Genomic DNA, 20562 nt, shown 5'->3' on the forward strand with positions numbered 1-20562 from the left:
ATTGCTAAAAAATTAACAATGTCTGTACCTCAACATTGCAAATTTTTTGCAATAAACTACATACATGAGATATGGTTGAGCTGTAAAGAAAAAAATATGCATTAGCAGGCACTTGGATTTGAACCAAGGACCTCTTGAACCTCTGCGCTCCAGGGTGGCTGCTCATTGACTGGATGAGGTGATTTTCTGCAAGAAACTACATTTGTGGGATATGGTTAAGTTGTAAAGCAAAAAAATTTGTGCTAGGGGGCACTCGGATTTGAACCAAGGACCTCTTGATCTGCAGTCAAATGCTCTACCACTGAGCTATACCCCCGCAACACAAAGCTTTCCAGTGTAAACGCACAGATGGGGGATTCGAACCTAAGTCCGAACTAGCTCTTCGGCTTGCCTGTACTGTTCCAGTCAAATGTATCTGAACAGGTGGGAAAAAATTATTTTTTTAAATAAACTGTTGTCAAAAAGTTATACAGATTTGTAAGTTACATACATTTAAAGCTCTCAATCGTTCCAGTACTTATCATCTGCGTGCCCTGCGTGCCAAAAAGAGAGGGGGGCTCCAATTGTAGATATAGCAAGCCTTATGATATGGTTGAGCTGTAAAGAAAAAATTATGCATTAGCAGGCACTTGGATTTGAACTAAGGACCTCTTGAACCTCTGCGCTCCAGGGTGGCTGCTCATTGACTGGATGAGGCGATTTTCTGCAAGAAACTACATTTGTGGGATATGGTTAAGTTGTAAAGCAAAAAAATGTGTGTTAGGGGGCACTTGGATTTGAACCAAGGACCTCTTGATCTGCAGTCAAATGCTCTACCACTGAGCTATACCCCCGCAACACAAAGCTTGCCAGTGTAAACGCACAGAGGGGGGATTCGAACCTAAGTCCGAATTAGCTCTTCGGCTTGCCTGTACTGTTCCAGTCAAATGTATCTGAACAGGTGGGAAAAAATTATTTTTTTAAATCAACTGGTGTCAAAAAGTTATACAGATTTGTAAGTTACATACATTTAAAGCTCTCAATCGTTCCAGTACTTATCATCTGCGTGCCCTGCGTGCCAAAAAGAGAGGGGGGCTCCAATTCTAGATATAGCAAGCCTAAGAAGTAGCTTGTTCTGAGGTCTGAGCCCCCCTTTGTGCATTTTCTCTTTTTGTCAAAACAACTGGTGCCAAAAAGTTATACAGGTTTGTTAGGTTCGAGCCCCCCCTTTCTGCATTTTCTCTTTTTGTCAAAACAACAGGTGCCAAAAAGTTATACAGATTTGTAAGTTACATACATTTAAAGCTCTCAATCGTTCCAGTACTTATCATCTGCGTGCCCTGCGTGCCAAAAAGAGAGGGGGGCTCCAATTGTAGATATATCAAGCCTAAGAAGTAGCTTGGTCTGAGGTCTGAGCCCCTTTGTGCATTTTCTCTTTTTGTCAAAACAACTGGTGCCAAAAAGTTATACAGGTTTGTTAGGTCCGAGCCTCCCTTTGTGCATTTTCTCTTTTTGTCAAAACAACTGGTGCCAAAAAGTTATACAGGTTTGTAAGTTACATACATTTAAAGCTCTCAATCATTCCAGTACTTATCATCTGCGTGCCCTGCGTGCCAAAAAGAGAGGGGGGCTCGGATTGTAGATATAGCAAGCCTAAGAAGTAGCTCGGTCTGAGGTCCGAGCCCCCCTTTGTGCATTTTCTCATTTTGTCAAAACAGGCCAAGACCACTGTCATCGTTGCCAGTTTCCAGTTTCCAGTTTCCAGTTTCCAGTTTCCAGTTTCCAGTTTCCAGTTTCCAGTTTCCAGTTTCCAGTTTCCTGTTTCCAGTTTCCAGTTTCCAGTTTCCAGGTAGCTTTCATGGTCTAGTGGTTAGAGCTGCTGCTTTGGAGCAAAGAGGTTGTGAGTTCAAATCCTGTGAAGACCCTGAGGCTGGCAGCAGAGCATGGTGAAGGAGTGAGAAATCGGTGGATGTTAAGGTAAGTGTGTGTGTGAAGTGGTTGATGGTTGGGCATCCAGAAGGTGATGGAGAAGTGGGTGGGGAGGAAGGTGCTGAGGAAGAAGGTAGTTGGGGTGTTAGTGAGTGGTGGTGGTGGTAGTTGGAGTGAAGGGCTGGAGGCAATGGTGATTGGTAGAAGGGGAGACCATTTTATTGGTATAAAAAAAAAAAAGCAAAAAAAAACCCCACCTTTATATTTTCAACATCCCACAACAGACACAACACCACTTTTGGTAGATCCACAACCTAGAATCCTCCATTCTAGTGGATCACTGTCCACAATGCCCCACAACACTCTCTGACCACTTACCTTGAAAGCCTCCTCTCCTCAGTCCATCGATCTCCTCCAGTCCCACTGCTCTCCAATCTGCTCTCCTTGACATTCGCTTGACTTATTCCATCCATCGATATCTTTCAGTCCCATGATCCTCCAATCCTCCAAGGTTCTCACGATCATTCTCATTTAACATCTTCCATCAACAGGGTTTTCACAGGATTCGAACTCACAACCTCTGCGCTCCAAGGCAGCAGCTCTAACCACAATGCCATGGGAGCTGCTTGGCAACAAAATGCAGAGACCAAGGTCTTGTCCTGTTTTGGCACACAGAGTAACTGCACAGAGGAAGGGAGGAGAAGGTTTTGAAAGGGGGGGGGGGGGAGATTTGAACCTGAGAAGTTCTATAGTTCTTTTCTGCCTGACCACAATGCTCCACCACTGAGCTATTGCTAAAAAATTAGCAATGTCTGTACCTCAACATTGCAAATTTTTTGCAATAAACTACATACATGAGATATGGTTGAGCTGTAAAGAAAAAATTATGCATTAGCAGGCACTTGGATTTGAACTAAGGACCTCTTGAACCTCTGCGCTCCAGGGTGGCTGCTCATTGACTGGATGAGGCGATTTTCTGCAAGAAACTACATTTGTGGGATATGGTTAAGTTGTAAAGCAAAAAAATGTGTGTTAGGGGGCACTTGGATTTGAACCAAGGACCTCTTGATCTGCAGTCAAATGCTCTACCACTGAGCTATACCCCCGCAACACAAAGCTTGCCAGTGTAAACGCACAGAGGGGGGATTCGAACCTAAGTCCGAATTAGCTCTTCGGCTTGCCTGTACTGTTCCAGTCAAATGTATCTGAACAGGTGGGAAAAAATTATTTTTTTAAATCAACTGGTGTCAAAAAGTTATACAGATTTGTAAGTTACATACATTTAAAGCTCTCAATCGTTCCAGTACTTATCATCTGCGTGCCCTGCGTGCCAAAAAGAGAGGGGGGCTCCAATTCTAGATATAGCAAGCCTAAGAAGTAGCTTGTTCTGAGGTCTGAGCCCCCCTTTGTGCATTTTCTCTTTTTGTCAAAACAACTGGTGCCAAAAAGTTATACAGGTTTGTTAGGTTCGAGCCCCCCCTTTCTGCATTTTCTCTTTTTGTCAAAACAACAGGTGCCAAAAAGTTATACAGATTTGTAAGTTACATACATTTAAAGCTCTCAATCGTTCCAGTACTTATCATCTGCGTGCCCTGCGTGCCAAAAAGAGAGGGGGGCTCCAATTGTAGATATATCAAGCCTAAGAAGTAGCTTGGTCTGAGGTCTGAGCCCCTTTGTGCATTTTCTCTTTTTGTCAAAACAACTGGTGCCAAAAAGTTATACAGGTTTGTTAGGTCCGAGCCTCCCTTTGTGCATTTTCTCTTTTTGTCAAAACAACTGGTGCCAAAAAGTTATACAGGTTTGTAAGTTACATACATTTAAAGCTCTCAATCATTCCAGTACTTATCATCTGCGTGCCCTGCGTGCCAAAAAGAGAGGGGGGCTCGGATTGTAGATATAGCAAGCCTAAGAAGTAGCTCGGTCTGAGGTCCGAGCCCCCCTTTGTGCATTTTCTCATTTTGTCAAAACAGGCCAAGACCACTGTCATCGTTGCCAGTTTCCAGTTTCCAGTTTCCAGTTTCCAGTTTCCAGTTTCCAGTTTCCAGTTTCCAGTTTCCAGTTTCCAGTTTCCAGATTCCAGTTTCCAGGTAGCTTTCATGGTCTAGTGGTTAGAGCTGCTGCTTTGGAGCAAAGAGGTTGTGAGTTCAAATCCTGTGAAGACCCTGAGGCTGGCAGCAGAGCATGGTGATGGAGTGAGAAATCGGTGGATGTTAAGGTAAGTGTGTGTGTGAAGTGGTTGATGGTTGGGCATCCAGAAGGTGATGGAGAAGTGGGTGGGGAGGAAGGTGCTGAGGAAGAAGGTAGTTGGGGTGTTAGTGAGTGGTGGTGGTGGTAGTTGGAGTGAAGGGCTGGAGGCAATGGTGATTGGTAGAAGGGGAGACCATTTTATTGGTATAAAAAAAAAAAGCAAATAAAAACCCCCACCTTTATATTTTCAACATCCCACAACAGACACAACACCACTTTTGGTAGATCCACAACCTAGAATCCTCCATTCTAGTGGATCACTGTCCACAATGCCCCACAACACTCTCTGACCACTTACCTTGAAAGCCTCCTCTCCTCAGTCCATCGATCTCCTCCAGTCCCACTGCTCTCCTTGACATCCGCTTGACTCAGTCCATCCATCGATATCTTTCAGTCCCATGATCCATGGCTCTCCAATCCTCCAGTCATCCCAGGTTCTCACGATCAATCTCATTTAACATCTTCCATCATCAGGATCTTCACAGGATTCGAACTCACAACCTCTGCGCCCCAAGGCAGCAGCTCTAACCACAATGCCATGGGAGCTGCTTGGCAACAAAATGCAGAGACCAAGGTCTTGTCCTGTTTTGGCACACAGAGTAACTGCACAGAGGAAGGGAGGAGAGGGTTTTGAGGGGGGGGGGGGAGATTTGAACCTTAGAAGTTCTATAGTTCTTTTCTGCCTGACCACAATGCTCCACCACTGAGCTATTGCTAAAAAATTAACAATGTCTGTACCTCAACATTGCAAATTTTTTGCAATAAACTACATACATGAGATATGGTTGAGCTGTAAAGAAAAAATTATGCATTAGCAGGCACTTGGATTTGAACCAAGGACCTCTTGAACCTCTGCGCTCCAGGGTGGCTGCTCATTGACTGGATGAGGTGATTTTCTGCAAGAAACTACATTTGTGGGATATGGTTAAGTTGTAAAGCAAAAAAATTTGTGCTAGGGGGCACTCGGATTTGAACCAAGGACCTCTTGATCTGCAGTTAAATGCTCTACCACTGAGCTATACCCCCGCAACACAAAGCTTTCCAGTGTAAACGCACAGATGGGGGATTCGAACCTAAGTCCGAACTAGCTCTTCGGCTTGCCTGTACTGTTCCAGTCAAATGTATCTGAACAGGTGGGAAAAAATTATTTTTTTAAATAAACTGTTGTCAAAAAGTTATACAGATTTGTAAGTTACATACATTTAAAGCTCTCAATCGTTCCAGTACTTATCATCTGCGTGCCCTGCGTGCCAAAAAGAGAGGGGGGCTCCAATTGTAGATATAGCAAGCCTTATGATATGGTTGAGCTGTAAAGAAAAAATTATGCATTAGCAGGCACTTGGATTTGAACTAAGGACCTTTTGAACCTCTGCGCTCCAGGGTGGCTGCTCATTGACTGGATGAGGCGATTTTCTGCAAGAAACTACATTTGTGGGATATGGTTAAGTTGTAAAGCAAAAAAATGTGTGTTAGGGGGCACTTGGATTTGAACCAAGGACCTCTTGATCTGCAGTCAAATGCTCTACCACTGAGCTATACCCCGCAACACAAAGCTTGCCAGTGTAAACGCACATAGGGGGGATTCGAACCTAAGTCCGAACTAGCTCTTCGGCTTGCCTGTACTGTTCCAGTCAAATGTATCTGAACAGGTGGGAAAAAATTATTTTTTTAAATCAACTGGTGTCAAAAAGTTATACAGATTTGTAAGTTACATACATTTAAAGCTCTCAATCGTTCCAGTACTTATCATCTGCGTGCCCTGCGTGCCAAAAAGAGAGGGGGGCTCCAATTGTAGATATAGCAAGCCTAAGAAGTAGCTTGGTCTTAGGTTTGAGCCCCCCTTTGTGCATTTTCTCTTTTTGTCAAAACAACTGGTGCCAAAAAGTTATACAGGTTTGTTAGGTTCGAGCCCCCCCTTTCTGCATTTTCTCTTTTTGTCAAAACAACAGGTGCCAAAAAGTTATACAGATTTGTAAGTTACATACATTTAAAGCTCTCAATCGTTCCAGTACTTATCATCTGCGTGCCCTGCGTGCCAAAAAGAGAGGGGGGCTCCAATTGTAAATATAGCAAGCCTAAGAAGTAGCTTGGTCTGAGGTCTGAGCCCCTTTGTGCATTTTCTCTTTTTGTCAAAACAACTGGTGCCAAAAAGTTATACAGGTTTGTTAGGTCCGAGCCTCCCTTTGTGCATTTTCTCTTTTTGTCAAAACAACTGGTGCCAAAAAGTTATACAGGTTTGTAAGTTACATACATTTAAAGCTCTCAATCATTCCAGTACTTATCATCTGCGTGCCCTGCGTGCCAAAAAGAGAGGGGGGCTCGGATTGTAGATATAGCAAGCCTAAGAAGTAGCTCGGTCTGAGGTCCGAGCCCCCCTTTGTGCATTTTCTCATTTTGTCAAAACAGGCCAGGACCACTGTCATCGTTGCCAGTTTCCAGTTTCCAGTTTCCAGTTTCCAGTTTCCAGTTTCCAGTTTCCAGTTTCCAGGTAGCTTTCATGGTCTAGTGGTTAGAGCTGCTGCCTTGGAGCAAAGAGGTTGTGAGTTCAAATCCTGTGAAGACCCTGAGGCTGGCAGCAGAGCATGGTGATGGAGTGAGAAATCGGTGGATGTTAAGGTAAGTGTGTGTGTGTGTGTGTGTGAAGTGGTTGATGGTTGGGCATCCAGAAGGTGATGGAGAAGTGGATGTGATGTGGGTGGGGAGGAAGGTGCTGAGGAAGAAGGTCGTTGGGGTGTGAGTGAGTGGTAGTTGGAGTGAAGGGCTGGAGGCAATGGTGATTGGTAGAAGGGGAGACCATTTTATTGGTATAAATAAAAAAGCAAATAAAACCCCCCACCTTTTTATTTTTAACATCCCACAACAGACACAACACCACTTTTGGTAGATCCACAACCTAGAATCCTCCATTCTAGTGGATCACCGTCCACAATGCCCCACAACACTCTCTGACCACTTACCTTGAAAGCCTCCTCTCCTCAGTCCATCGATCTCCTCCAGTCCCACTGCTCTCCTTGACATCCGCTTGACTCAGTCCATCCATCGATATCTTTCAGTCCCATGATCCATGGCTCTCCAATCCTCCAGTCATCCCAGGTTCTCACGATCAATCTCATTTAACATATTCCATCATCAGGATCTTCACAGGATTCAAACTCACAAACTCTGCGCCCCAAGGCAGCAGCTCTAACCACAATGCCATGGGAGCTGCTTGGCAACAAAATGCAGAGACCAAGGTCTTGTCCTGTTTTGGCACACAGAGTAACTGCACAGAGGAAGAGAGGAGAGGGTTTTGAGGGGGGGGGAGATTTGAACCTTAGAAGTTCTATAGTTCTTTTCTGCCTGACCACAATGCTCCACCACTGAGCTATTGCTAAAAAATTAGCAATATCTGTACCTCAACATTGCAAATTTTTAGCAATAAACTACATACATGAGATATGGTTGAGCTGTAAAGAAAAAATTATGCATTAGCAGGCACTTGGATTTGAATAAAGGACCTCTTGAACCTCTGCGCTCCAGGGTGGCTGCTCATTGACTGGATGAGGCGATTTTCTGCAAGAAATTTGTGGGATATGGTTAAGTTGTAAAGCAAAAAAAATTTTGTTAGGGGGCACTCGGATTTGAACCAAGGACCTCTTGTTCTGCAGTCAAATGCTCTACAACTGAGCTATACCCCCACAACACAAAGCTTTCCAGTGTAAACGCACAGAGGGGGGGATTCGAACCTAAGTCCGAACTAGCTCTTCGGCTTGCCTGTACTGTTCCAGTCAAATGTATCTGAACAGGTGGGAAAAAAATATTTTTTTAAATCAACTGGTGTCAAAAAGTTATACAGATTTGTAAGTTACATACATTTAAAGCTCTCAATTGTTCCAATACTTATCATCTGCGTGCCCTGCGTGCCAAAAAGAGAGGGGGGCTCCAATTGTAGATATAGCAAGCCTAAGAAGTAGCTTGGTCTTAGGTTTGAGCCCCCCTTTGTGCATTTTCTCTTTTTGTCAAAACAACTGGTGCCAAAAAGTTATACAGGTTTGTTAGGTTCGAGCCCCCCCTTTCTGCATTTTCTCTTTTTGTCAAAACAACAGGTGCCAAAAAGTTATACAGATTTGTAAGTTACATACATTTAAAGCTCTCAATCGTTCCAGTACTTGTCATCTGCGTGCCCTGCGTGCCAAAAAGAGAGGGGGGCTCCAATTGTAGATATAGCAAGCCTAAGAAGTAGCTTGGTCTGAGGTCTGAGCGCCCCTTTGTGCATTTTCTCTTTTTGTCAAAACAACTGTTGCCAAAAAGTTATACAGGTTTGTTAGGTCCGAGCCTCCCTTTGTGCATTTTCTCTTTTTGTCAAAACAACTGGTGCCAAAAAGTTATACAGGTTTGTAAGTTACATACATTTAAAGCTCTCAATCATTCCAGTACTTATCATCTGCGTGCCCTGCGTGCCAAAAAAGAGGGGGGCTCGGATTGTAGATATAGCAAGCCTAAGAAGTAGCTCGGTCTGAGGTCCGAGCCCCCCTTTGTGCATTTTCTCATTTTGTCAAAACAGGCCAAGACCACTGTCATCGTTGCCAGTTTCCAGTTTCCAGTTTCCAGTTTCCAGTTTCCAGTTTCCAGTTTCCAGTTTCCAGTTTCCAGTTTCCAGTTTCCAGTTTCCAGTTTCCAGGTAGCTTTCATGGTCTAGTGGTTAGAGCTGCTGCTTTGGAGCAAAGAGGTTGTGAGTTCAAATCCTGTGAAGACCCTGAGGCTGGCAGCAGAGCATGGTGATGGAGTGAGAAATCGGTGGATGTTAAGGTAAGTGTGTGTGTGAAGTGGTTGATGGTTGGGCATCCAGAAGGTGATGGAGAAGTGGGTGGGGAGGAAGGTGCTGAGGAAGAAGGTAGTTGGGGTGTTAGTGAGTGGTGGTGGTGGTAGTTGGAGTGAAGGGCTGGAGGCAATGGTGATTGGTAGAAGGGGAGACCATTTTATTGGTATAAAAAAAAGCAAATAAAAACCCCCACCTTTATATTTTCAACATCCCACAACAGACACAACACCACTTTTGGTAGATCCACAACCTAGAATCCTCCATTCTAGTGGATCACCGTCCACAATGCCCCACAACACTCTCTGACCACTTACCTTGAAAGCCTCCTCTCCTCAGTCCATCGATCTCCTCCAGTCCCACTGCTCTCCTTGACATCCGCTTGACTCAGTCCATCCATCGATATCTTTCAGTCCCATGATCCATGGCTCTCCAATCCTCCAGTCATCCCAGGTTCTCACGATCAATCTCATTTAACATATTCCATCATCAGGATCTTCACAGGATTCAAACTCACAACCTCTGCGCCCCAAGGCAGCAGCTCTAACCACAATGCCATGGGAGCTGCTTGGCAACAAAATGCAGAGACCAAGGTCTTGTCCTGTTTTGGCACACAGAGTAACTGCACCATGGAAGGGAGGAGAGGGTTTTGAGGGGGGGGGGGGGGAGATTTGAACCTTAGAAGTTCTATAGTTCTTTTCTGCCTGACCACAATGCTCCACCACTGAGCTATTGCTAAAAAATTAGCAATATCTGTACCTCAACATTGCAAATTTTTTGCAATAAACTACATACATGAGATATGGTTGAGCTGTAAAGAAAAAATTATGCATTAGCAGGCACTTGGATTTGAATAAAGGACCTCTTGAACCTCTGCGCTCCAGGGTGGCTGCTCATTGACTGGATGAGGCGATTTTCTGCAAGAAATTTGTGGGATATGGTTAAGTTGTAAAGCAAAAAAAATTTTGTTAGGGGGCACTCGGATTTGAACCAAGGACCTCTTGTTCTGCAGTCAAATGCTCTACAACTGAGCTATACCCCCACAACACAAAGCTTTCCAGTGTAAACGCACAGAGGGGGGGATTCGAACCTAAGTCTGAACTAGCTCTTCGGCTTGCCTGTACTGTTCCAGTCAAATGTATCTGAACAGGTGGGAAAAAAATATTTTTTTAAATCAACTGGTGTCAAAAAGTTATACAGATTTGTAAGTTACATACATTTAAAGCTCTCAATCGTTCCAATACTTATCATCTGCGTGCCCTGCGTGCCAAAAAGAGAGGGGGGCTCCAATTGTAGATATAGCAAGCCTAAGAAGTAGCTTGGTCTTAGGTTTGAGCCCCCCTTTGTGCATTTTCTCTTTTTGTCAAAACAACTGGTGCCAAAAAGTTATACAGGTTTGTTAGGTTCGAGCCCCCCCTTTCTGCATTTTCTCTTTTTGTCAAAACAACAGGTGCCAAAAAGTTATACAGATTTGTAAGTTACATACATTTAAAGCTCTCAATCGTTCCAGTACTTGTCATCTGCGTGCCCTGCGTGCCAAAAAGAGAGGGGGGCTCCAATTGTAGATATAGCAAGCCTAAGAAGTAGCTTGGTCTGAGGTCTGAGCGCCCCTTTGTGCATTTTCTCTTTTTGTCAAAACAACTGTTGCCAAAAAGTTATACAGGTTTGTAAGTTTCATACATTTAAAGCTCTCAATCATTCCAGTACTTATCATCTGCGTGCCCTGCGTGCCAAAAAAGAGGGGGGCTCGGATTGTAGATATAGCAAGCCTAAGAAGTAGCTCGGTCTGAGGTCCGAGCCCCCCTTTGTGCATTTTCTCATTTTGTCAAAACAGGCCAAGACCACTGTCATCGTTGCCAGTTTCCAGTTTCCAGTTTCCAGTTTCCAGTTTTCAGTTTTCAGTTTCCAGTTTCCAGTTTCCAGTTTCCAGTTTCCAGTTTCCAGTTTCCAGTTTCCAGTTTCCAGTTTCCAGTTTCCAGTTTCCAGTTTCCAGTTTCCAGTTTCCAGTTTCCAGTTTCCAGTTTCCAGTTTCCAGTTTGCTTTCATGGTCTAGTGGTTAGAGCTGCTGCCTTGGAGCAAAGAGATTGTGAGTTCAAATCCTGTGAAGACCCTGAGGCTGGCAGCAGAGCATGGTGATGGAGTGAGAAATCGGTGGATGTTAAGGTAAGTGTGTGTTTGAAGTGGTTGATGGTTGGGCATCCAGAAGGTGATGGAGAAGTGGGTGGGGAGGAAGGTGCTGAGGAAGAAGGTAGTTGGGGTGTAAGTGAGTGGTGGTGGTGGTAGTTGGAGTGAAGGGCTGGAGGCAATGGTGATAGGTAGAAGGGGAGACCATTTTATTGGTATAAAAAAAAAAAAGCAAATAAAAACCCCCACCTTTATATTTTCAACATCCCACAACAGACACAACACCACTTTTGGTAGATCCACAACCTAGAATCCTCCATTCTAGTGGATCACCGTCCACAATGCCCCACAACACTCTCTGACCACTTACCTTGAAAGCCTCCTCTCCTCAGTCCATCGATCTCCTCCGGTCCCACTGCTCTCCAATCTGCTCTCCTTGACATCCGCTTGACTCAGTCCATCCATCGATATCTTTCAGTCCCATGATCCATGGCTCTCCAATCCTCCAGTCATCCCAGGTTCTCACAATCAATCTCATTTAACATCTTCCATCATCAGGGTCTTCACAGGATTCAAACTCACAACCTCTGCGCTCCAAGGCAGCAGCTCTAACCACAATGCCATGGGAGCTGCTTGGCAACAAAATGCAGAGACCAAGGTCTTGTCCTGTTTTGGCACACAGAGTAACTGCACAGAGGAAGGGAGGAGAGGGTTTTGATGGGGGGCGGGAGATTTGAACCTTAGAAGTTCTTTCTTCTACGACATTCGGCAGCACAGAAGGGATATTCCCGGCCTCTTTTATTCCCAGTAGGACCGCCCACCTACAAAAATCTCAAACGAAGATTAACCAACTGGCAACAGACATACCTCATAAGTAGCCAACACACCTGCACGCAATTGTGTTTTTTTCTGTCCTCTTTTCTTCCTGGTAAGCGGTGTTCCACACCCTGTTTTTCTGCCCACCTGTAATACCTTTTTCTTTTCTTTTATTTTTCCTTAGGTTCTGTAAAGAAAGGTTTTAATTAACACCAGTGTCCCAGCAGTTTGTCTGAGGGCCAATGTGGGAAACCCTGGCCTACCTGGTGTCCTGCCATCCTTACTGGCCCATGTGGGTGACCCGGGTGAGAGTAAGAGGCCTGGTGGCTAAGGCAGAGATGTTATGCCCCCTTCTTTGGATCCAGGATGTTGGGGAGAGCCTGGGGTGCTTTCCCCCGTATAGGCTTCATAACAGGAGGTGTTGGTGCGCTGCTGGGTGTAAGCTGGTGCCGGGAGTTGCGAGTGTTCCCTCCCCCTTCCTCCCCCCTGCGCCGGTAAGTATACCTTCTTTTCTCCTGCAGCCCGCCTGGATGTCCTTCTGCAGCCACGCCGTGGATCGCAATGACAGTGCGCGTGCGCAGGAGCTGGGTCGTGCCGGAAGTGACGAGTTTCCCGGCGCGACCGGAAGTCGGGCTGTACGGAGTCGGCGGGGAGGAAGGACATTTAAACAGGCAAGAAGCCGGCGTTCGGTCTCCTGGAACGGAGGCAGCCGGACTTCTTGCCTGTAAAGGTAAGTGTGCACACTGTCACCAATGACGATTTTCTGATGCACACTGTCACCAATGATTTATTTTATGGCACACTGTCACCAATGGTGACTGAGGCACACTGTCACCAATGATGACTGAGGCACACTGTCACCAATGATGACTGAGGCACACTGGCACCAATGATGACTGAGGCACACTGTCACCAATGATGACTGAGGCACACTGTCACCAATGACGATGTTCTGATGCACACTGGCACCAATGTTGATATTAAAGCTCTCTGACACCTATGCTTTGTAGGTGCTCTCACCTAGGAGTTTGTGCCCTCTGACACCAATGATGATCAGGGGCACACTGACACCAATTATGGTTAGGTGCACACTGGCACCAATGCTTATCGCACCATTTAACTGCTGGACACTATTATTTTAGCCTGTACTTACATTGAAGTAACCTGACTGAACTAATCTTGGTTAGGACATCAGTATGATCTGTGTACACTGATTTGATGCCTGTTTTTGGGTCCTCTAGCACTGTCTATGTGAATTAACCCCTTAGAGGTCAGGCTGCAGAGTCTAGGTTTTGCTGTACAGAAGGTTTTTAGCCCTAGTAGAGCGTACTTCTTGTGAGGGGGTCTGTCTTGGACTTTGACGTGGTGTTTTGCTTACTCCCTCTGTCTGTATTCCTTCCAGATGTCGAGCCTTTCTACCCCTAGGAAAAGGAAGTCAAAGTCTAAACACAGACTCTGCGTCTCCTGCGAGCAACCGTTGCCTGAGGATCAGAGGGGTGATCTGTGTAGTACCTGCAAGCATCATCTCAGGAAGAAGCCCGCTGGACACAAGTCTCTATGCGTGAGTTGCCTTCAACCTTTACCCCCTAATGCCAGTTCTACTGTGTGTAAGAAGTGTTCTGAGCCTCAGGAGACTGCCGACTTCCTTCAGGAGGCGAAAGGTTTTTTCTCTTGGTTTAAGGAGAGTTTCGGCTCCACCTCTGAGCAGGCCGCTAAGAAATGTAAGCTAAAAGAGAAGAGGCAGTTAGTTGTTAAATCCCCTTCACCGCCTATCACTACTGACACCTCCAGTGTTTCAGAGTCGGATTCAGAGGAAGTCGTTTCTGAAGACTACTATCTCTTCAGGAAAGAGTTTGCTGATAAACTAGTGATTGCAGTGAAGGACATTGTTGAATCATCTAAGGAGAAGGTGGCAGCTCAGGATAAGAATAGTCTTTATTATTTTCCAAAGAAGGTATCCAATGTGTTTGCAGCCCATCCGGTGTTAAAGACAGTGATGGAAAAGGAGTGGAAGAAGCCGGAGCACAGGTTAGAATTGGGGTCCAGGTTTCGTTCAGTTTACAAGCTGGATCCAAATGATTCAGAGAAGTGGGAGAACCCAGCCAAGGTAGACACACCAGTGGCTAAGCTATCTAAGAGTACTCTTCTGCCTGCAGATGATACCTCTATTCTGAAAGACCCTCTAGATAAGAAGATGGATACTCTCCTGAAGCGTACTTATTCTTATACAGCTGCAATGACTAAAGCGGCCTTATCCGCAGTACCAGTTGCTCGGGCCTTAAGAGTCTGGCTCAGTCAGTTGAGCAGGGACATAGAAGAAGGAGTTCCCAGAAGGGAGCTACTGGAGGAAGTCGCCACCCTGAAGGTAGCAGCGGAATTTTCCTGCGATTTCCCGCTAGATGTAACCAGAGTCTGCGCTAAGAATCTTGCAGTTTTAAATTCTGCCAGAAGAATTGTTTTTCTTAAGCCTTGGCCGGGCGAGACCTCTTCAAAGATTAATTTTTGTGCCCTTCCCTTCGAGCCGGGTTTCCTGATAGGCTCCCAGTTAGAGGATATTTTAGCTCCAGGCAAGGAGACGAAGGAGTTAAAATTTCCTTTCTCAGAAAAGAAGAAGTCCTTTCGTCCCTTCAGGGTCAGGAGGTCTTTTTACAAGAGAAGATCCTTTCAGGACAGAAGATCCACTCGTCGCTTCCAGAACAGCAACAAAAGAGGGAAGCAGACGCAGTCCAAACAACCCAGGTCAGAGTTCTGACGCCAGGCTCCGGGATACTGTAGGGGGCAGGCTGCTGAGACATCAAGCAGCCTGGCAGAAGATTACAACAGACAGCTGGGTCTTAGAAATTATCTCTATAGGTTACAGCCTAAATTTCCTGGAGTGTCCTCCAGAAAAGTTTCTCTTGAACAAGAGCGATGGGGTTATGCAGTCTCTCCTACAGGAATTCTTGATGAAGGATGCCCTGGAGCCAGTTCCGGTGAACCAACTAGGACAGGGGGTGTACTCCCCGATCTTTCCTGTCCCAAAGCCAGGCGGCAGATGGAGGCTCATAATCGACTTGCGATACCTAAATCGATTTTTAAAAAGAGAAAAGTTTCGCATGGACAACATAAGATCCGCCACCACTTTACTCCAGAAGGACGACTGGATGATTACCTTAGATCTCATGGACGCCTATTTACATGTCCCGATAAACCTCGAGTCAAGAAAATACCTCAGACTCGCAGTCGTCCATCATGGAAAGGTGGAACATTTTCAATTCCGCGCTTTACCCTTCGGCCTGTCTTCATCCCCAAGAGTATTCACGAAGGTAGCAGTAGTCATTGTAGCAGCCCTAAGACTACAGGGAGTCCAGATCGTGCCTTATTTAGACGATTGGCTGCTCGTTGCAACGTCTCAAGATCTTCTACTACATCATCTGCAGAGGACTCTGAATCTCCTCCAAGAGTGTGGTTTTCTTCTCAACAAAGAAAAATCAGACCTCGTGCCTGCAAGACGGAAGAAATTCCTAGGCCTCATTTTGGATTCGTCCGCAGAGAGAGTCCTCCTGCCACTGGACAAACAGATGAGGATTATACAATCTGTCACAGATCTGATTCAGACGCCGGTGATGCAGATAAGAACAGCGATGAAAGTTTTAGGACTGATGACTGCTGCCATAGAGGCAGTACCATGGGCCAAGGCCCACATGAGAGAACTCCAGACAGAGATTTTGCAGGTTTGGGATCGTCGTCCAGAAAACCTTTCAGCCCCGCTGTGTCTCTCACCTCACACACGATCAACTCTTCACTGGTGGTTAGACAAGGAGAATTTGTCACGAGGCAACTGCTTCAGACTACAAGATCAGTCTATAATTACAACAGACGCCTCAAAGTTCGGCTGGGGAGCGCATTACAACGGTCAGTGGATCCAAAAATCCTGGTCTCCAAGAGAAAGACTGTTCTCCTCAAACCTGAGGGAGCTAAGAGCAATAAGATTAGCAGTGATGCATTTTACTCCCCTTGTCAAGGACACTCCAGTGCTGGTCCAGTCGGACAACTCAGTCTCAGTACATTACTTGCGGAAACAAGGTGGAACAAGGTCTCAGGCTCTGCAAAACGAGTGCAGCATGCTCATGAACTGGGCCGAACACCATCTCGCCTCGCTCTCGGCGATCCACATAAAAGGGGAGCTGAACTACCAGGCAGATTTCCTGAGCAGGTACACCTTGAACCCCAACGAGTGGGAGCTGAACCCGAAGTACTTCTCCCAAATCATTCTGAGGTTGGGATGTCCCCAATGGGACCTCATGGCTACCCGACAGAACAGGAAGTTGATGAAGTTCTGTTCCTTGTACAAGATAGATCAACCAGATCATCTGGATGCTCTGACCATGAGCTGGAGGGGGCTTCATGTATATCTGTTTCCTCCAATCCCTCTCATGAGCCGTGTCTTGAACAAGATCATCCTGGACAGACCCACAGTACTACTTATAGCCCCTTTCTGGCCTCGCAGGGATTGGTTCCCGCTTCTGCTTCGACTGTCAGAAGGCAATTTCTGGAAGTTCCCTCTACACGAAGATCTACTTCTCCAGAGAGGTTTTTTCCATCAACATCTAGAGCGCTTACATCTGACTGTGTGGAGTTTGAAAGGAGAAAATTTAGAGACAGCGGCCTGTCTGAAGAAGTCATAGACACTCTTCTATCAGCTCGCAAGCCATCTACTAACCAGCTATACTCTAGAGTATGGAGAAGATTTTTATCCTGGAAGGCTGAGAAAGGGGACCCAGAGATCTCGCTTCCAGTGGTGCTGCAATTCTTGCAGGACGGCTATTTGAAAGGGTTGAAGCCCAATACACTCAGAGTTCATGTAACAGCTATTAACTCTTTTACAGATGGTCGATTTGCCAACCAACCCTTGATCTCCAGATTCTTTAAAGCTCTAAAGAACCTTAGACCGACTGTCAAGACTCCAGTTGCCATTTGGGACTTGCCACTAGTCCTGAAGAGTCTCACAGGGGCACCCTTCGAACCGATCGCTGAAGCAGATATCAAGTGGGTCTCTTGCAAAGCTTTGTTCTTGGTGGCAATCACGTCTGCTAAACGTCTTGGAGAATTACAGGCCCTGTCTTCCAAGTCTCCCTACATCAAGTTCACACAGAGTGGAGTTCTGCTCAGGACTGTTCCCTCCTTTGTTCCCAAGGTCGCTTCAGAAGTCAACGTCAACAGAGAAGTTTTTTTGCCAAATTTTTGCCCCCCTGAAGATGAAGATAATCTTCAATCTCTAGATGTGAAGAGCACTCTGTTAAACTATCTCTCCAGAGTAGAAGGTTTCCGTAGGGACGAAAATTTATTTGTACAGTTTGGAGGACCAAGAAAGGGGTGTAAAGCGGCAAAGGATACACTGGCAAGATGGATAAAATCCACAATCATAGAAGCTTACAGGTTGGAGAATTTAGAGCCGCCTTTTCCTTTGAAAGCCCATTCAACTCGTGCTACGGCGACTTCGTGGGCTGAGAGAGCGCAAGTGCCGCTGAATGACATCTGCAATGCTGCTTCGTGGTCAACTTCATCCACATTTATCAAGCATTATCGGCTCGACATCCAGGCACAGAGTCCAGCCTTCAGTTCGGGGGTTTTGTCTGCTGCATTACAAGATTGAACCCCCCCCTTTTTTGTTGTTATTAGCTGCTAGCGAGCATCCCTTCTGTGCTGCCGAATGTCGTAGAAGAAAGTGAAAATTGTATACTTACCGTAATTTTGCTTTCTTCAAGACAGAAGGCAGCACATATAACCCTCCCAATAAATTTAATTTGTGCAACCAGAAAAGAGTCTAGTCATTTACACAATTGCGTGCAGGTGTGTTGGCTACTTATGAGGTATGTCTGTTGCCAGTTGGTTAATCTTCGTTTGAGTTTTTTGTAGGTGGGCGGTCCTACTGGGAATAAAAGAGGCCGGGAATATCCCTTCTGTGCTGCCTTCTGTCTTGAAGAAAGCAAAATTACGGTAAGTATACAATTTTCACTATAGTTCTTTTCTGCCTGACCACAATGCTCCACCACTGAGCTATTGCTAAAAAATTAGCAATGTCTGTACCTCAACATTGCAATTTTTTTGCAATAAACTACATACATGAGATATGGTTGAGCTGTAAAGAAAAAATTATGCATTAGCAGGCACTTGGATTTGAACCAAGGACCTCTTGAACCTCTGCGCTCCAGGGTGGCTGCTCATTGACTGGATGAGGCGATTTTCTGTAAGAAACTACTTTTGTGGGATATGGTTAAGTTGTAAAGCAAAAAAATGTGTGTTAGGGGGCACTCGGATTTGAAGCAAGGACCTCTTGAGCTGCAGTCAAATGCTCTACCACTGAGCTATACCCCCGCAACACAAAGCTTTCCAGTGTAAACGCACAGAGGGGGGGATTCGAACCTAAGTCCGAACTAGCTCTTCGGCTTGCCTGTACTGTTCCAGTCAAATGTATCTGAACAGGTGGGAAAAAATTATTTTTTTAAATCAACTGGTGCCAAAAAGTTATACAGGTTTGTAAGTTACATACATTTAAAGCTCTCAATCATTCCAGTACTTATCATCTGCGTGCCCTGCGTGCCAAAAGAGAGGGGGGCTCGGATTGTAGATATAGCAAGCCTAAGAAGTAGCTCGGTCTGAGGTCCGAGCCCCCCTTTGTGCATTTTCTCTTTTTGTCAAAACAACTGGTGCCAAAAAGTTATACAGGTTTGTTAGGTCCGAGCCTCCCTTTGTGCATTTTCTCTTTTTGTCAAAACAACTGGTGCCAAAAAGTTATACAGGTTTGTAAGTTACATACATTTAAAGCTCTCAATCATTCCAGTACTTATCATCTGCGTGCCCTGCGTGCCAAAAAAGAGGGGGGCTCGGATTGTAGATATAGCAAGCCTAAGAAGTAGCTCGGTCTGAGGTCCGAGCCCCCCTTTGTGCATTTTCTCATTTTGTCAAAACAGGCCAAGACCACTGTCATCGTTGCCAGTTTCCATGTAGCTTTCATGGTCTAGTGGTTAGAGCTGCTGTTTTGGAGCAAAGAGGTTGTGAGTTCAAATCCTGTGAAGACCCTGAGGCTGGCAGCAGAGCATGGTGATGGAGTGAGAAATCAGTGGATGTTAAGGTAAGTGTGTGTGTGTGAAGTGGTTGATGGTTGGGCATCCAGAAGGTGAAGGAGAAGTGGATGTGATTAGTGTTGCTCACGAATATTCGCAATTCGAATATTATTCGCGAATATCGCATATTCGCGAATTCGCAAATTTCACGAATATAGCGTTATATATTCGTAATTACGAATATTCTTTTTTTTTTTTTTTTTTTTTGTCTTTTTTCTTCACAGTACACATCACAGTGATCATCCCTCTCTGCTTCCAGCTTGTGTGGTGTAAAGAAGGCTGTAATACTACTGTGTGAGACTGGCGTGCGGAAATTCGCATATGCGAAAATTAGCATATGCTAATTTTCGCATATGCGACTTTTCGCGTATGTTAATTTTGTATATGCTAATATTCACATATGTTAATTTTCGTATACGCGAATTTTCGTATATGCGAAAATAAAACGAGAATATAACGAATGTGCGAATATTCGCGAATATATGACGAATATTCGTCCATATATTCGCGAATATTCGCGAATTCGAATATGGCCTATGCCGCTCAACACTAGATGTGATGTGGGTGGGGAGTAAGGTGCTGAGGAAGAAGGTTGTTGGGGTGTGAGTGAGTGGTGGTAGTTGGAGTGAAGGGCTGGAGGCAATGGTGATTGGTAGAAGGGGAGACCATTTTATTGGTATAAATAAAAAAGCAAATAAAAACCTCCACCTTTTTATTTTCAACATCCCACAACAGACACAACACCACTTTTGGTAGAATCCTCCATTCTAGTGGATCACCGTCCACAATGCCCCACAACACTCTCTGACCACTTACCTTGAAAGCCTCCTCTCCTCAGTCCATCGATCTCCTCCAGTCCCACTGCTCTCCAATCTGCTCTCCTTGACATCTGCTTGACTCAGTCCATCCATCGATATCTTTCAGTCCCATGATCCATGGCTCTCCAATCCTCCAGTCATCCCAGGTTCTCACGATCAATCTCATTTAACATCTTCCATCATCAGGGTCTTCAAAGGATTCAAACTCACAACCTCTGCGCTCCAAGGCAGCAGCTCTAACCACAATGCCATGGGAGCTGCTTGGCAACAAATTGCAGAGACCAAGGTCTTGTCCTGTTTTGGCACACAGAGTAACTGCACAGAGGAAGGGAGGAGAGGGTTTTGAGGGGGGGGGGGGGGGAGATTTGAACCTTAGAAGTTCTATAGTTCTTTTCTGCCTGACCACAATGCTCCACCACTGAGCTATTGCTAAAAAATTAGCAATGTCTGTACCTCAACATTGCAAATTTTTTGCAATAAATTACATACATGAGAAATGGTTGAGCTGTAAAGAAAAAAATATGCATTAGCAGGCACTTGGATTTGAACCAAGGACCTCTTGAACCTCTGCGCTCCAGGGTGGCTGCTCATTGACTGGATGAGGTGATTTTCTGCAAGAAACTACATTTGTGGGATATGGTTAAGTTGTAAAGCAAAAAAATTTGTGCTAGGAGGCACTCGGATTTGAACCAAGGACCTCTTGATCTGCAGTCAAATGCTCTACCACTGAGCTATACCCCAGCAA

General features: G+C 45.3%; 4 non-coding genes across 4 annotated transcripts; all 4 read right to left on the bottom strand.

Moving 5' to 3' along the window:
- Nucleotides 1–244: 244 nt before the first annotated feature.
- On the bottom strand, nt 245–316 carry TRNAC-GCA (transfer RNA cysteine (anticodon GCA)). The gene has a single exon. It is a non-coding gene; the product is annotated as a tRNA-Cys (tRNA).
- Nucleotides 317–761: 445 nt separating this feature from the next.
- Nucleotides 762–833, bottom strand: TRNAC-GCA (transfer RNA cysteine (anticodon GCA)). Its single transcript has one exon. It is a non-coding gene; the product is annotated as a tRNA-Cys (tRNA).
- A 2109-nt stretch (nt 834–2942) lies between these two features.
- Nucleotides 2943–3014, bottom strand: TRNAC-GCA (transfer RNA cysteine (anticodon GCA)). The gene has a single exon. It is a non-coding gene; the product is annotated as a tRNA-Cys (tRNA).
- Nucleotides 3015–5109: 2095 nt separating this feature from the next.
- Nucleotides 5110–5181, bottom strand: TRNAC-GCA (transfer RNA cysteine (anticodon GCA)). Its single transcript has one exon. It is a non-coding gene; the product is annotated as a tRNA-Cys (tRNA).
- Nucleotides 5182–20562: the final 15381 nt, after the last annotated feature.

The sequence above is a fragment of the Hyla sarda genome, chromosome 1 (genome assembly GCF_029499605.1).
Source record: "Hyla sarda isolate aHylSar1 chromosome 1, aHylSar1.hap1, whole genome shotgun sequence".
Taxonomy (NCBI): domain Eukaryota; kingdom Metazoa; phylum Chordata; class Amphibia; order Anura; family Hylidae; genus Hyla; species Hyla sarda.